This window comes from Coturnix japonica, chromosome 2 (assembly GCF_054131305.1).
Source record: "Coturnix japonica strain WE chromosome 2, WE-NBRP24, whole genome shotgun sequence".
NCBI classification, from domain to species: domain Eukaryota; kingdom Metazoa; phylum Chordata; class Aves; order Galliformes; family Phasianidae; genus Coturnix; species Coturnix japonica.
Genome location: NC_140664.1, coordinates 26,605,162 through 26,623,048, shown reverse-complemented (window position 1 = coordinate 26,623,048; position 17,887 = coordinate 26,605,162). Strand labels below are relative to the sequence as shown.

Here is a 17,887-nt window from a genome sequence, read left to right as displayed (position 1 = left end):
ATATGTTTTATGTAAACAATTTGAAGTATATTTGTATTTATGTGATTACAGTCACTTTTATCCTAAGACTAAATTACCATACATTCTTTAGTTATAATAGAATAATTCACATGAAGGGGTCTACAAAGATTGTCAAGTCCAACTGCCTGACAACTTCAGAGCTAACCATAAGTTAAACATAATATTGAGGGCATTTTCCAAATGCATCTCAATTAATGTTAGGCATGGGACAGCAACCATCTCATTGTGGTGAGATAAAAGCCTGTTCCACAGTTTGATGGTAAAGAATTGTCCAGTTTCGTCTGAAACTCCCCTGGCATAGCACCACTGTGTTCCACTCCTGCACATCCTGCAATCAGCACAGAAGATACCAGGGAGCAGAGACCAGCTCCTCCCTCTGTACTTCCTCTCCTCAAGGACCTGCAGAAAGCAGTGAGGTCATCTCATAGACTCGTATTCTCCAGGCCAGACAATCCAAGAGTCCTCACCCTCTCCTCACTAGACATGTCTTCCATTCCTATTACCTGCTTTGTTTCCCTTGTCTAGACACTTTTAGGTATCTTAATAATGTTTTTATGTGTGGGGCATACATTATTCATGGTGAGACTGTACCAACATCAGATAAATCAGGACAATCACCTCTTTTGACTAGTTGGTTGTATTTTGTTTAATGCATCCCAAAAAGTAGTTAGCACTTTTGGCAGCAAGGGCACACTGCTGGTTCATATTGAGCCTGCTGTCATCAGCCCTCCTAGATCACTTTCTTCTGGGCTACTCTCCAGCCATTAATCTCCAAGTTGGTATCTGCATCCAGCACTACTCTATGCCAGGTGTAGTACCTGACATTTATCTTTGTTGAACTTCACACCAATGTTGTTTTCTCAGTGCTCCAGTCCATCCAGATTGCTCTGCAAGGCCTCTGCAACACAAGTGACCATCTACTAGCTAAATGGGTCCCTGTCACAACACTATGAGTTCTGCTGTTGAGTCAGTTTATCACCCTGCATAGTGTGAACATACTTATCTCACAGCTGGGAAATTTGCCCAGGAAGTTGCTGTGAAGGATCATACCAAAGGCTATACTGAAATCCAGGAAGATGACATACACTGTCTTCCTTCATCCACCAAGTGGGTAATCTTATCATAAAAAGGAATCAAACAGTGAAGACAGGGCTTTCCCTTCATGAACCCATACTGACTATGCCTGACAATAGCTTTGTTCTTCAAATGCCTTTCAGTAGCACTCACTACAATCTTCTCCATATTTTTTTCAGGTACTCAGGTTATTTGTCTGTTACAAATTTGTTACTTTTATTATTTTGTTTTCAGTAAGTTCTTTCTATTTTTTCTTTGTTTATTTTGCTTTGTTTTGGGAAGAGGAGAGCTTGCGGTGGGGAGTGGGGTTTCCTCATCTACATAGCGCTATTGAAGATAATACTGCTTTTTTATATTTAAATATTTTATCCTCAGAAAGTTTCATCCTATTCTTTCATGTTTACGAGATTTATCTCACTTCAGATACATTTTTTTTGTTTGTATGAACATTTGCAAATGAGTGTGTGAATGCATATCAATGTCCATGAGTACATTTTTATGGAGATTACTTGTAAAATAAAACAGAGGGCTTATTTGTTCCTCAAAAATATGACTTGGTCAAAATTGCTTTTACTTTTACTTTTACATAAAGGACAACTGAATTTCAGCAATGTAATTCTTTCCTATTCATTAGGCTGAAATTAATGTGCAAAATTAAATTAATCAGCATTTTTAACTGCTTTTTTTTTTTTTTTTTTTAAAGTTATTTATCTGTGAAGGTATTATATATAATTTTTGAAAGTTAATAGATACATTATTAAGCATAGGGTAATAGCTCTAAATTACCAGAATTATTTAAGTCTCTGAGTAAAACTAAGATTTGTCCCTTCTGAGTCATCATTAAAATTCTGTTTTAAATGTCTTTGCAAAGTTAATTTTAGATGTTTAAAAGTCAGGTAACTTAAAATGATTTTTCTGCTATTCATTCCTCTTCTGTTTATCATGTTTTTGAGAATGTTGTTTCATTAGTGATGTAGAAGCCAGTGACATTAGATTAAGTTATTTAATTTACTAGCTTTTGTTGTTGCTGCTGCTGTTTTGTGTTGTTTTTGTTTTGTTTTGATTTTCCTCTCATAAAAGTAATTAACTGGGGTAGTGGTTATTGGAACAGAATTCTGCAGTCTTTTTGTTTTGTCTCAGTTATAAATAATTTTATATCAGAAACATTATCAGTAAACTTCTTTGTACATATCTTACTCAATGAAATGTTAATGCCAAACTTTGAACAGAAACTGTACTGAATGGTTCTATTTTAAAACAGTCAGTACCACTAGCTGATTGTTTTATTTTTGCTTCCTTTTAGCAAACAACTCTCAATTCTGAAGGTGAAATTTTCCTTTTCTTCTTTTTGATGAAATTTCTTTTCATTTTTCCTTTCTTCTCGTGGTTTTACAAATGGGCACTTTCACATTTTATTATAACATATGTTGAGGCACACGCCTAGAAGATGTGTGGAATGGCATGCTCCATCTACTTGTGTCATATATGCATATTAAAATTTGGAAAGCATATTTGCCTAGGTTTCTGATGAACTTAGTCTAACTTATATGACAGTTTTAGTAACTGTAAAAATATATATTCCCCTCATTTAGACTTCATGATTTCTTCATTTTTGCATAGTGTAGAGAACCTGTTTTTTGCAAACAGTGTAGTAAAAAACTTGTAATTGAGAAGAATCAAATAAAGTGTCAGGTCTTCAGAGTGGAAAAAAAAAAAACAAAACAACAACAGGTTGTGGTTTATATATTATTTTAATGCAGAATAAAACAATTCATAATAAAACAAGGTTCAGTTATTTCCTTGTTGTTCTTTACTGTTACTGCTACTGTATACTGTACTCAATATCTATTATGTTGTATATAAATTATCAGATTGTTTCTAAACCATATGTTTTAAACGTCTTCTAACAGCTTTAGCTGCTGTTCATTTCATTTTTTCAAGTTCACCTTTATTTTTTAAGAAAAAGCACCTCAGTTTTATTGCTAATCTGACTGTTGGTTGAAGTGCATTCAGTTGATGTTGACTAAGGCTATGTTGCACTCATTTTCTTCATTGTGTTCCTAATGTTACTGAAAAGTAGGAACACAGGACTTTTGAAAAATTAGTTCAGTGCATCAGAGAGTCATGTGTATGGAGACTCCTTCTATTGCTCCTTTATCGGAAGTATTGCCTCTATGTCATGAAAGATCATTGTCCCTCATTCATGTTCTGAATAATTTATTCTTAATTTGTTATTATCTCAGGAAAAGTTCAATGCATCTGTGTGATATATATTATATCATAGTATTCCATATGAGAAGTATGCGTGTTTGTGTACTGTTGTTCTTCCTGTCCTGCTTATATAGCATTTCACGCTGCATACATAAAATACTACATATATTATAGTTTCTTTGCTAATACAAATTATTGTTTTCTGGGATAATTGGTCTTGCCAAGGATAAGGCCATCTCATTGCACCTGAATCACTAGTAGCAAGAGCTGTTACATATTTTTCAGGAAGTCCATCAGTATAAGTATACTAATAATTTTCTACACTATACCAATAATTTAATTAGTTGTTTTTCTTATTCTTTCCCTAATTAAACTTTTCCTGGTCTTCCTTTCTTCTTCAGTGCACTATGTGTGTTGCACTATGTTTGATGTGGTATATGAAGTCATGGCAGTAGTACAATATAGTATAGACAGACTTGAGTTAAAATTATACTTGATTACATTGTTTTCAGCATCAGCCTGGAAAGAATATTTTCAGTTCAGTAGCAGCTGTAAATTAAACTCCACAAAAGGGGAGGTGGAAGAGGCCTTGCACTGTATTTTGTATTTCAACAGATATCCTGTGACTTTAACTCAAACAATTTGATTTAAAACTTAACAGTGTTCTCTCAGTACTACACTAAAGAGACTTTTATCCATAAAATTGATGAACCTAAAATTAATGTTATGAATTCTCTTGTTCTATTTTAAGAATATATGGTTGTTAGACTGATGTCTCACATCTGTGCAAAGAAAATGCTGTTTCACCACCTGCAACATCTCTCTATATTTGAAGAGATGTCTGGTTTTCTGAAGTAAGCAAAGATGTTTGATTTTCTTTACATTAACATAACCTTTGTTCTTCTCTTTTCAAGCTGAGTTCCTTGCTGTACACATGTAAATTTTATCTCTTCTTTACTTAGCACAAGAATGTCCAGTCATGGACTTCTGTATGTCATTGAACCAACTGGCTGTATACTATATTACCATGACAGAAAACAGTGCACTGGCAGCAGCTCGCAAACACACAGAATCCAGAGGCCTTCCAAGTGTCACTATAGCAAAGTTTACACAGCCTTTGGACAATAAAGTGAGTGGATAGGTTTCTACTGATGTTAAGTCTTCCAGATTAAAGGAAAGTACTGTGTACATTTGGCATAATACTAGAAATAGAAAAGACTTGTTTCTCTTATTAGAAATCTTATTTCCACTCTTGTTTGTGTGAGAGTTTATAGAACATATTTTATATTCATCTTCAATTATTTTTAGAATAATAAGATGAGCTAATTGAGCTAATTGAGCTAATGCTTGCTGTTTTTCAAGGTATTTGAAGAGACTAAGGAAAAATGAGAAGAGTAATTTACTATATATCTATTTACAAAATCTCAGCATAATTTTCAGGTTTTATTTTACTACTTTTTTTCTTTGAGATTCTGGGTTCATTATCAAAGAAAAAATAATTACTATTTTTAAAACCTAATCACTGAAATCTCCTACAAATGGTGTCGAGTAACTCTTTCCAGGGACATCCTAATTTCTTTATATTGTTTAATTTGTTTTCTATTTTAATATTTTGTATTCAGTCTGTGCTTTTTGTTTCTTTTATTATCTGGTAACATATTTGTTAGAGACAACATCTGTTTGATTTAGATAATGTATAACACCTTCTCTGTTCAAAAATGTTATGATGACTGATTTGACATTTATTATTCCTTCCCTCAAAAAAATAACAAAACACCAGAAAGCATCTTTAGTGCACTATAGATCTTTAGCTGAATTTTGAGACAGAATGCATCTATTTTTCCCCACTTGTAACATGATTCTAATGATTGCATTTATAAGCATTTACCAGTATCAATCTAAATACTTTTTTGTAGTTTATTCTGAGATACTAGTTCTTCACTAAGCTGTGTTGCTTCACAGTAAAGGGCAGGATCACCATGGTTGTGTAGTACACATGGTTTTTGAGGGGCATACTTGACAGAAGATAAGGATTTCCTTATTTATTTGGAAATCTCAGTTCTTGACTTTTAGTAACTGCTTTCACATTAAAATATGTAAAGACTTGCCACTGGGTGACTGAGACTTTACAGGTGACTATATGTTTTCAGACATAATTACAGAGTTCTATGCTATATTCTACTCAGTGATCATTCTTACATAGTTGTCACAATGTCTGCTGCTCCACTTCACAGAATCACGGAATCACAGAATCACGGAATTGTAGGGGTTGGAAGGGACCTCTAGAGATCCAACCCCCCTGCCAAAGCAGGCTCCCAACACCATGTCACACAGGTAGGCATCCAGGCGGGTCTGGAATATCTCCAGAGAAGGAGACTCCAACCCCCTCCCTGGGCAGCCTGTTCCAGTGCTCCGTCACCCTCACTGTAAAGAAGTTCTTGCACACATTCATGCGGAACTTCCTATGCTGTACTTTCATCCCATTACCCTTAGTCCTGTCCCCATGCACTACTGAAAAGAGACCAGCCTCACCACTATGACTCCCACACCTCAGGTATTTATAAACCTGAATCAAGTCCCCTCTCAGTCTTCTTTTTTCAAGGCTAAACAGACCCAGTTCCCTAAGTCTCTCCTCACAGGGGAGATGCTCCAGGCCCTTCACCATCTTAGTGGCCCTCCGCTGGACTCTTTCCAAGAGATCCCTGTCTTTTTTGTACTGGGGAGCCCAGAACTGGACACAGTATAACAGATGAGGCCTCACCAGGGCAGAGTAGAGGGGGAGGATCACCTCCCTCGATGTGCTAGACACGCTCTTTTTAATGCTTAATGCTCTTTTTTACTTGCTTTGCAGTCTTTCCAAAATCAGAGGGAAATGTGTTAAATTTAAATGGTATGGAAATATTTTTAAAGTCTACACAACCCAGATAAGACAGCATTACTTCACATAGTATAAATACAGAGTCTAGAAATTAATAGAAAGCTTTCTGAAAAACCCTCTGCATATCATTTGATATAAGCATGCCTTGTCCACTCATTTCCTATGTTCTCCATATATTAAACCATTATGTATTAACAATACAAATAAACTATAATAATACAAAGTATATACCAGTGTAGCCACAGTTCTACTGGTTCTATCTACTATTTAGATATCTTAGGTCCGTTTAGATAGTAAGACTTTATAATCTTGTCCCTGATGGTCATGACCAAATTTGAAAGTACACTTTCCTTTCCCCATATTTTCTGGTTCTTTTCTTCTTTCCATTACAAAAAATATATATATTCTTCAAACTGACTGGAGTTGACAACTTTTTCTTGCTATCATATTATCTTTTAGGTTTGCTCTTGATCTAGTCCAAGTTTTCTCTTTGAGCAAAAAGGTAACAGTTTGAAAGATGAGGACAATGTAATAATTGTCTCTTTCTATGGAACTAATAGTAAAATGTGAGACTTTGAACTGTTTTTGGCTGAGATGGACTTAACTTTATTCATAGCAATAAGTACATCACTGTGCTTTTCACTTGTGGCTAGAATAGCGTTGAAAACATGCCAGTGCTTGGCTACTGATGAGTAGTGCTTGCATAAGTGGGAGCTATTGGTAGTAGGTGAATGGTTGGACTGGATGATCTTTTAGGTCTTTTCCAACCTTGGTGATTCTATAATTCTATAATATCAAAGCCTCCTCTTTCCATTCCAGATTCCACAAAAATGAGGACTGGTATGTGGGCAAGAGGCTGGGAAAGAATATAGCTAAAATAACTGACCCAAACTGACTAAAAGGATGCTCCATACAATATGACACCATGCTCAGCAACAAAAAGCTCAAGGAAAGGAGTAGAAAAGGAGGATATTCGTAGCTACGATATTCATCTTCCCAAGCACCATTCAGGGTAAGATCCTGTACCCCAGGAAGAATGTGAAAATCTACGTGTTGAAGAGAAGAGCCAACTGAATATCACCTTTTGCTTTTCTTGTGTAGGTGGTTTCTGCCTTTTCTTTTTGAAAGTATTTTAGTTTTGGTTTTAGTTTTAGTTGAGATGTCATTATCTTGATCCACAAGACTTTTTGTCTTCCTTCTGTTTTGTCTCCACCAGAGACTGGAGTAAGCAAGAAGCAAAGATGAGTGTCTGTTCAATGACCAGTGTCAACCCATGACAGACTTCAAATGATCAAATTGTGGAAGTTTGTATAAGTAGCTACTTATGGATTTATTTACATATATAGAATCGTGTTGAGTTCTGTTAATTGCAGACAGTTTTTTTTCAGTGGACCACTTCCTGAAGCAAGTTGTACTGAAAATTAAAATGCATAGAAATCAGATCCAATTTTTTTCATTATGGAAAAAATAATATTTACAATCCTTTTTTTTCTACATGAAAAATCCGAAACCTGAAAAAGGCACTCATTCACACTGTGGCTGGGAGATTCTGAACAGCATATTTTAAGCATCTAAAGCAGCCTTCCATGCCTTTTTGAAATAGAAATCCAAAATTTCCCATAGGAGATATCATCAAATCAAAAGTAGGACATTAACAAATTAAACAAGTCAGACAAGACCTGAACAGTCAGACCACACACTCTAACCATCAATAAAATTCTGAGTGTATATGTATAAATCAAAATATTTATGCATACATATGTGCATTTATTATACTACCAAAAATGATTCTGTTGCATATGTTCTCTCAGGTTAATAAAATGGAAATTTGTGGGAAAGGTGAAATCTGTGTGACATATCTGTCAAAATATTAATTACAAATAAAATTCTTTATACTTTTTAACAGTAGATGTTATTTAATGCATAAGTTTTGATGTCAGCATAATTATCCCTTTGTCTTTCTCAGTTGTAAGCATTCTTCTTATTTAATCTGACAGTATTCATCCTTTTTCTCCAACTTTTTGAAATTGTATTTCTTCAGAAAAATTAACACTCTGCTGTCAAGTAATTCTTTACTCTTTACTGATCTTTCCTAAATTGTCAACAGTGCCCTTTATTTGGCATAATTAGCAATATCTTATACATTGACAATCTTTAATTTCAAAGTAGAATTTAAATACTGTGTAATAATTAAAGGAAGTTTAGATTATTCTGTAAATGCCATTTGTGTTTCACATATTTACTCCTTTCATTTTTTAAAATTTTTATTTTTTCCCTCTCATTGTGTTTGGGAATTAAGAAAAAAGTCATTCATAAAGGAAGCAAAATAAACGAATATAATTTCTTTAAAAATTTGTTCTGAACAAGCTTCTTAAGACTCACCTTGTGTATGAGTTGTTGAAAGGTTAGCACAGAAAAGCATTTTGAAGTTTTCCTAATGGTTTAGTTTGGGATAGTATACCTAAAGTTGGACTGAGCAGTTATTTTTAAAAGCAAAATGCCTACTCAGTTAGATGTGTGGTACATTATATTAGAACTTTGAATTTAATCAAGTCAAGGTAACAAATGAGTGTAATAATATTTATTAAAAAAAAAAAATATATATATATATATATATAAAAGAGGTAAACAAATATTTTTGAACTCAAGGAAACACATTTTAGAGCTTTATTTGACAAAATGGCTCAGCACAGCTTAAAGCAGTATGAGAGGAGTTCTGAAATAGCACCTGCCTACTTATCCATTTGTATTATTGACAGAACATAGATTTGCAGTATGCAGAGTTGACAGTTTCCAACCGGATGTTGAAGCACTGATCTACATGACAGGAACTGTGATCATTAGTTGCCATGCTTAGAAAGGATGTGGACAGATTCAATGTGGTTAGGTGTAATCAGTCCTGAAATTAATGCATAAATGGAAGAGACACTTTTTCATTATTGCCTACTTTGGGGGAAACAGTGGGTGCAGTACTGTCAGAGTTCAGACTGATAGATATTGATACAAATCATTTTTATATGATCTGCCTATTTATTAAAATTGCTTTTCTGCTCTCTATATGGAAGTCTATGATTCATTACATTCTGAACTTCTCAATGTTCAGATTGCTGTTCTCATTGCAAGAAATAATGAAATGGATTCATTACTTTATTCTTAAAATATTCTGATTTATTTTAGGGTAGATTGTCTTCAGTGATTTCATATACCTACTTCTTGTCCAGTTCATTTATTTTGCTGTGGAAAGGAACACATAATACATGTTCTGAAGAGAAAAAAACAGAAACAACAAAAAGAAGATGAGATAATATGATATGAAATGGTATAAAGCTTTAGGGTATTTTAAGTATTAGGTGAAATTTAGGATGGTTAATGTCACAAAAAACACAGAGGAATTATGATTATGAGCAACTGATTGTTGCATAAGAACCTATGAAACAGAATATTTTTTAATGCAAAGTTAAGATGCAAATTTTAATGCAAAGTTTCAAATTAATACTTTGGAAAATCAGGTTCTCTTACAAGACTAGACGTTTAAAAGGATGATCCAGGACACTATTCAAGTTTACTGGGAATGATAAAGTTAACTGACAGAGAAAACTTAGAATGATCTATTTCTTTGGAATAATTTTTAGATAGTAGTTGAACCTAGAGCAGCTTTTATTTGTTTGATTTTTAATTCATGAAAAGAAAAATGAAACAGCTATATTCTATGCATAGATTTAGTTAAAACAATACAAGTAAAGTAAAAAGGAAAGACCATGATAAAGCCAATCCAGTGAACATAAGATTTCTCATAGTCCATTTGAAAGAATCATTGGTTTTGCCTTGTAATGTTTTCCAAAGCTGCTACAGCAAGAGGTCATATTTCTCCAGCATCTGCTTTCATAGAGAAGAAAGTTAGTGTAAGTTGCAACGAAATCTATTCCATGTGACAATACATTTATCATCAAGATCAGGAATGAGCAACCTCCTGAGCTGAAAATGATTTTGATATGATTTAAAACAATTAACACCTTTATTTAGAGGGAGAAAATGGATGATAACAGTTACCTCAGATTTTCAGATGATACGGCCTTCCATAATAATATTTATTTTAACATATGTCTTTCTTTCTCCTAAAATAAGTATGAATATTCAGAAAAGCTGTATAAGATTCAATCAAGGCTGAAGGGGAATTAAATTGAGATATTTAAAAATAAACAAGGAATTTTAATTAAATTTAAGTTTCTACAAGTCATTTTAAGGCATGTGGAAACTAAGTTTACCAGACATATTTTATATGCAGAAAGTGTTTGTTAAAATTACATGGAAAATCTATTTGATAATATGTAAATGAAAATGGAATTATTGAAGCTAGATACTTTTAGTGTCTTATGTTTTCATCTACATCTCTCATTGCCTTTTTTATGTTACCCTCTTGCAAACATTTCTTGCCCCTAATATTTTTAATAACACGTTATTGCACTTACCATATAATCATCCACCCTCTTTTGTCTCCTCCAATGAATACTTATTGCAGTGCACCACACTCTGGAAAATGTCATAGAATCTTAAAAGAATTTATGTTTAAAGGTGCCTCTGGAGGTCTTGTAGTCCAATATTTGACCCAAAGCGATTCAGTAACAGTTTTCTAAAGACAGTATCCAGATGTGTTTTGAATACCTACAGATTCCAGTTTCTCTGACCACATTCACAGACATGAAAAAAATTCCTTACTACTACTCCACATTCTCCATAATAAGCATTTTTTCTGGTTTTCGTTCTCCTAATACTATGCAATCTAAAGAAGACTTTTCACCTTCTCCATACCGTTCAACTAGCAGAAAAGTATCCTGATGAATGTCTGAAAAGACTTGACCTCCTAAATCTGAATTAACTCTTAACTCAGCTTATCTTCTCTTGTTGTGTAACCCTAAACATTTTATTGCCCTGTATTAGATGTGCAATGCTCTTCTCTTACTGGAAAGTTCATAGTGCTCCATATTTGACTTTACAAGTGTGAAAAATTAGGGGAAATAATGCAGTACTTTACCTGAAGGCAGCGTCCTTGTTAATCCAGCCCAGAATACTGGCATTTTTTGTTGGAGGTACACATTGCTATTTCATATTCAACTTCTACTAACCAGATCACTCTGAGTATTTTCTACTTTTCTGCAAAAAGCTCATTTTTGCACTTGATTTTCCTGAATGTGATGATGGTTCTCTAAGCCCCTTTCTCCAGGCTGTCAAGGTCCTCCAGAACAGCAGCTCTACACTCCAGTAGAATGATTAATACAGAATTTTGAGTAGGATGTTTAAATGTAGAGAGAAATATTCTACAGTCTATAATTAATAGTTTCCTTGATCATTTTACACAGAGGTCTGGTTCTATTTGTTCATTTCTGCCACTATGAAAGCAGATCATTAAACAGAGATGTTTATGTCTCTTTTGACTACAGATTGGTTCTTTAAATATAGAGTTTGTTTTGTCTAGTAGGCCAAAGGCCTAATCAGGGGCTCATTTGTTATTGCTGTGGATGGAGAAGCAGATATAAGTGATGGTACTTTTTGTCTTTCCACGATTGTTTCTGCTTCTGTGTAGAGTCCCTTCAGAAGATCTTTAACCAGTCAGCACAAGGTTTTATTTCCTGTGCTTCTGTACATATTTTGATGTAGCACAGCTGCAAAGTCTTTTCTCAGTTTTACTAAAAAAAAAAAATCTTGAGGTAGAATAAGAAAGTAGATGAGCTTATCTACTCAGTATAAAATGGGTTTTTGTTTTGTTTTGTTTTAAGACAAAGGTGTAACACAGCAATGGAAGTCAAACTTTCCCCACCTCCTGGTAGATGGCAGCTGTCTGTGTGACCAAGCTGTTTTTTCTAGAATATATCAGTACTAGACACATTTTCTCAGTACCAGCCAGTAAGTATTTGTACTGTACTTTTAAGTTGGGTTTATCTTGCTTACTGTGTCTATGTTTCTGGTGACGAATGCCCAAGGAAATAGATTTAATGGAAGATTGTTGCAGACTGTCTAAATGATCAGTCTGAAAATTCTGATATCCTTTAAAGAGGGAGAAAACATGACAGTACATGCTCTATGACTGCCCACACCAAGGAATATCCCCAAGACAGTTGCTTCCAGCTTCTTCTCACCTTGGTTTTATTTTCTATAATAAGAGTATATTACAGCTGGCAATACCAGCAAGGGTCTTGTTTGCTAGGTGTCTAGAGCAGAACACAGTTCTCACCTTCCTGGAGACAGAGTTCTCAGATAGAAGGTGTAAATTTGTGTTCCCAAACTCTAAATTGTTTTCATTTGACTAAATGAAACAAGTGTGCCTCCAGTGGCACAGTGGTAGGAATGCCGCTTTGCAACACCGGAGTCCCGGGTTCGAATCCCCCCTGTGACGCAAGTGGTAGAAGTGCCGCTCTGCTACACAGAGACTCGAATCCTGGGGGTTGGACTCGGTGATCTCTAAGGTCCCTTCCAACCCGCATGAGACTGTGAGACTGTGAGACTGTGAAGAACAACAAACAATGGAAATGTCTGCCAGTGATAGGAAAAGGGCAAGGATTTTAAACTAAAAGAGAATAGATTTAGATTAGACATTGGGAAGAAATTCTTAATTATGAGTGTGCAGTGGGAGGTAAGGCACTGGAACATATTCCCCAAATAAGGTGTGAATGTCTCATTTCTGAAAGTGGTCAGTGTCAGGTTGGATGGGTAAAACTTATACTGGGTGGTAACCCTGCCCATGACAGAGGCAAGGAACTAGACCATAGAATCATAGAATCACAGAATCGTAGAATGGCTTGGATTGGAAGGGACTTCAAAGGTCCAGTTCCAAACACATTGTCATAGACAGGGTTGCCAACCATTAGGTCAGACCTCCTACAGCCCAACTAAGCCTAGCCTCTTTACAGTTGAGGTATCTGCAACTTCTCTGGGCAGCCTGTTCTGGTACCTCACTAAAGTCTCAGTGAAAATTTTCCCCTGGGAATCTAATCTTAATCTCTCCTCCTTTAGTTTAAAAATATTCCCCCTTGACCTAACACTATCAGACCAGTAAAAATTTGGTCTCCGTCTTGTACATAATTAAATACTGAAAAGCTGCAATGAGATCTCCCTGGAGGCTCCTCTTCTCCAAGCTGAACAAGCCCAGATTCCTCAGCCTTTATTAGGAGAGGTGCTCCTGATCTGATCACCTGCATGATCCTCCTCTGGTGCTATTTTTTAAGTTCCACAAAAGCTCCAAAAGTTCCAGATAATCTTTAAGATTTCTTCCAATGCAAACCATTCTATGATTCTATGAATCTTCAGAATACTCATTTATCTGTTGCAGTGAGGATTGATCTTGTGATTATCTGTACTCCTGCTCTACGGAGACACAGGAGCAAGGAGAAAGCAGTCCTCTAATTTCCAACAGTTTTCTTTACACGTCAGGAGTTTACCTACTCTTGTCCATTTTCTTTACAACCAAGCACTCGGAACTGTACAAAAATAATTTTAAGAACTGCAAGGAAATATTTTAACTATATTACTCATATAAATGATTTTTCTCTTGATTTATGTAATATCCTAAAGTGGATGATTTGTTTCATGAAGATCACTGTAAGGAAAACAAACAAACAAATAATGTTAAAATTAAGCATTAATAATTCTTACATTTTTTAGACATTTGTATCAGTTAAATAAAATAGAAATGTAGCCACATAAAAATCCATATAGTTTTAAGCTGATTAGATCAATAAAGTATGATCTCATGAAGCATTATATTATTGTTCTTCCTTTCTATGCTGACTTCAGAAAAGCAATTTCTGTACAGTTTTGTTTTATTTTTTTTTCATTGAATACTGCAGAACTCTTAACTGGATTTAAAGAAAGATTGTTCAAAACTGTGTTAGTTCAAATTAACCTCTTTGTTAAGACTGAACATTATAAATAGTTACAAAAGTAATTTTTAAAAAAAGCATAAAACTAAAAATTATCTCCATCTGGTATAATTTAGATAAAATATTGACATTAACCTTCATAATGATATATAAGGTTTCAACTTTGTTTTCAAAATCTAAAAAAACAATAAAAAGTGTCTCTAGAACTTAAACTACAGAGAAAATCATGCCACATTATCTATTTGAGTCTATAAAGACTTGGAAAAAGTACTTATGAGGCATGAAAGCTACTTTGTGCATTTCATCATCTGATGGTCCAATACTTAAGAAAGTGCTACAAGTATGAAAACACCACTAACTTTTTCAGCAGTGATGAGATACTGCACTTTCATTTTAATGCATATTTGAAGAAAAACAAGACAAAGACAACAAATAACTCTGACACTATAAAAGAACAGAAAAAAAGAACATTAAAAGCCCACATACTCATGTTCTGGACACTACTGTCTATTGTCTGTGTCAATTTATTTTGTCATCTCATTAGGAAGAGTTTAATCTTAGAGAGAAATTAGGATAACATCAGTAGAAAGCTAAAAAGACATATGGCCCTTTCTTGCAAAATTTGGAGCAAAATTCACTAGTGAAGTAACAGTGCATATTATAGGTGGAAGCTGGCATGGAGAAGCAGATTCTTCCAACAGAGGAAATCAATATACAGACATGGAACAGTGGAACACAACTAAATTGTCAGGGAAGACCTTATCACGATAGTCCAGTACTTTTTGTACAAAGAGAACAAAGACCCACATGAAGACAACAAAGGGCAGTGGGTGTATATTGCATTCGGAGAGGATTTATCTTGGTAGAAGAAGTATTTGTTTCACAGTGAGAGTAATAATCAATGGAACGGTCTCTCCAAGGGCATACCAGAATCCCAACCAGTGGAAGTTTTCAAAATGTTATTTTACAAGTTGCTAGAGGTTGGAAATCTTGCTTGATAGCCTCAGCTCAAGAGCCCTTTTCTCAAGAAAGGTTGGTCCTCAGGATCTTTTGAGGTCCCTTCCAGCCCAGAATCTTGCATGGTTTTGTGACTGTATAACCTATTGTAATTCTCATTAAAGAAAAATGTAACTGTATATATATATATATATTATTATTATTATTATTATATTATATAATATAGATATATAATATTATTATATGTCTATATATATTATATATATATATATAATTTGAATATATAGTACCATATGCACACAATGATGCATATATTTACAACTGAAAAACAGAAATTGTGCTTATTGAAAATGCTTTAACAAAGGTATTATATACATTCTTGTTCTAAGACAAAAAAATTAAAACAAAAATTATATATGCAAGTTCCACATTGTTCCAGCTCCATTAATACTGAGAATGGGGAAGAATGAACAGGAAAATCCCAGCAATAAATAAATAAGTAAATAAATGAAAAAGAAAGAAAGAAAAAAAGTCACCTGAATTTGAATTAAAAATGTCCTAGAATTGTAACCATTGTAGAACTGAAGTCACAATTAATTTTCACATAGTTAATAAAGGCTGCTCACAAATTAAAATAGGGAATACAGGCAAAAAAAAAAAAAAATGGATTTGTGATGCAGCTTTAGCTGGAAGGCAAATTTTATTTATTAATGGTATCTCCTGTAGCTTCCTTTTCGTCTCATGAAGTGTGGAGACAGCAATTTCTGTGACTCTGCTGTAATTCTTCTATAACTCTACCACATATGTTTTTATGTCAATCAATCCTATATCTCTGTAGAAGCGGACTGTCCCTCTAGCACTGCAATTCTATTCATTCAATTCATATGGAACTCTATTGCTGCATTAAAGGGACAGTTGACTAGCATGGGGATGACAGGGTTGATTGACTATGTTTCTGTGCAAGAATTACAGTAGAATTACAGCACAGACTCAGAAATTGCAGCCTGCTGCTCCATGGAGAAGTTTGAATGGATATGGTTCTGGGAGAGAGGAATTGCACCTGACAGATATATTGCTAATTGTAGGAAAGTATTCCTTAGATTAATTCTCATCAAAAAGCAATTTGGAAAAGAAATTGTGAAACTGAACTTCATTTTGAAGTACAATGTTATTAAAAAGTTTAAAATAGTAAATTTAAATAGTTAAATGTGTTCTACGAAACGTAGTTTGGCATTTCCATCCTAAGTCTTCATTCCAGTAGCAAGTTAAGATGGATGTATACAGAATTTCCTTAAGCTGGTACTGCCAAGTTTAAGCACAGATTAAGTAGATATTTCAGGGGAATTTCAGATATTTTACTAACATGCACAGTCCACTATCACTTTATAATCAGACAATGCTTCATTTTTTCTTTTCCCAAATGGCTTCTGAAAGTGATTTAACAGAATTTTAATGTTTCTCAGTTGACTTGTTTGTGTTATCATAGTTATATTTCAAGATATCAAGATCATCACCACTTATGGGCACACAGCATAACCATTCAAAAGACTCTCTATTATCTTTCCTTAATTGCAGTGTGATGAAATTCACAAAGATATTGCATATGCTATGAGAGATACTTTTGGTAAAAGATTTACATTATACATCTATGTCAGTATCTTCAAAGTCTTATTACAGTATGACATAGCTTTCAGTTCTTCAAAGTCATTTTGTGATAGAGATCATATATGAAATTATATAAAACATACATTATTTCAGTAGATTCTTCCATCTAAAGTTTTCAGTCTAGAATAATTTTTCTTCAACTTGCAGCTTATTACTGTTGGTTATGTTATTTTTTTACCTATTTGTTCCCATTCCAATTATTTTTGTAACTACTTATTTTCTCTTTTTTAGTTTCAGACATTTTTCCTCCCTGTGTGCTATATAGTCAGATCAACAGATAATAAAACATACCAGGATTTACTCTTCATACAAAATACCTGCCTCAGAGCGGAGTTTGTGTATGGATTTTATGGGAAAAGGAGCACAGACTTGGATTAACTGCATCCCAAACTAATAGTTTTCTAGTATGTTGGCTTGTGCTTTTTATTATAGATATGAGTTATGTTAATATTATCAATAGAACCACAGAATCACAGAATGACCCGGGTTGGAAGGGACCTCAAGGATCATGAAGCTCCAAAACCCCTGCCTGGCAGGGCCACCAAACATACACATTTACTAGATCAGGTTGCCCAGGGCCCCATCCAACCTGGCCTTGAACACCTCCAGGGACAGGAAATCCACAACCTCCCTGGGCAGCCTGTTCCAGGGCCTAACCACTCTCCTAGTAAAGAACTTCGGTTCTTCTGTGATTCTGTGGTTCTGTTATCTGCTTCTGATGAGGAACAAAAATCTCAAGATCATAAAATGTATATTGTTTTGACATGAATATATGAAGCAAGACAATGTCCAGCACTTGTTTGTTCTGGATTTTATTTACCCTTATTCACAGATTACTTAGTCCACAGCTCTGGAAACATTAGTGTTACTTTGTTCTATTTGTATGATTTGTTTTTAACTGTTCAAATATGATAGTTCATCAGGTGACTCTACACCACATGATATTTGCCTAGTCTGTGGTCTGAATTATTTTACCCTCTGCAGTGCATCACGACCAGACAGAAATAGTGCCAGACCAAATGCTGAGTTAACTTGTTTCCATGTTTACACTTCAGGCAATCCAGAAGGCACACATCAGCTCACTTGATGCGGTAGGTCTGCAACACATGGCTGCAGACTGAAAGAACCACAGATGTTGTGGCTTTTCTAATGCTGGCAGTTCTGTTTACACTTTCCCTTCTTTTTCTCTGCCACATGCCTTGTCTCC

At 34.6% G+C, this 17,887-nt stretch overlaps 1 long non-coding RNA gene across 5 annotated transcripts in view; it reads left to right on the top strand.

Annotated features, from left to right (window-relative positions):
- LOC116652975 (uncharacterized) overlaps nt 1-17,623 on the top strand; it is a 34,305-nt gene extending 16,682 nt beyond the window's left edge. Inside the window, exons 1-5 of one of the 5 annotated variants that reach the window (XR_014942511.1) lie at nt 4,038-4,160; nt 4,269-4,435; nt 7,004-7,196; nt 11,959-12,085; nt 16,912-17,623. This is a non-coding gene — a long non-coding RNA (uncharacterized LOC116652975). Of the gene's footprint in view, nt 1-4,037; nt 4,161-4,268; nt 4,436-5,540; nt 5,641-7,003; nt 7,282-7,400; nt 8,537-11,958; nt 12,086-16,911 lie in introns of those variants that run through there. The other 4 variants (XR_014942510.1, XR_014942509.1, XR_014942508.1 and 1 more) reach the window with 4 other exon arrangements.
- Nucleotides 17,624-17,887: the final 264 nt, after the last annotated feature.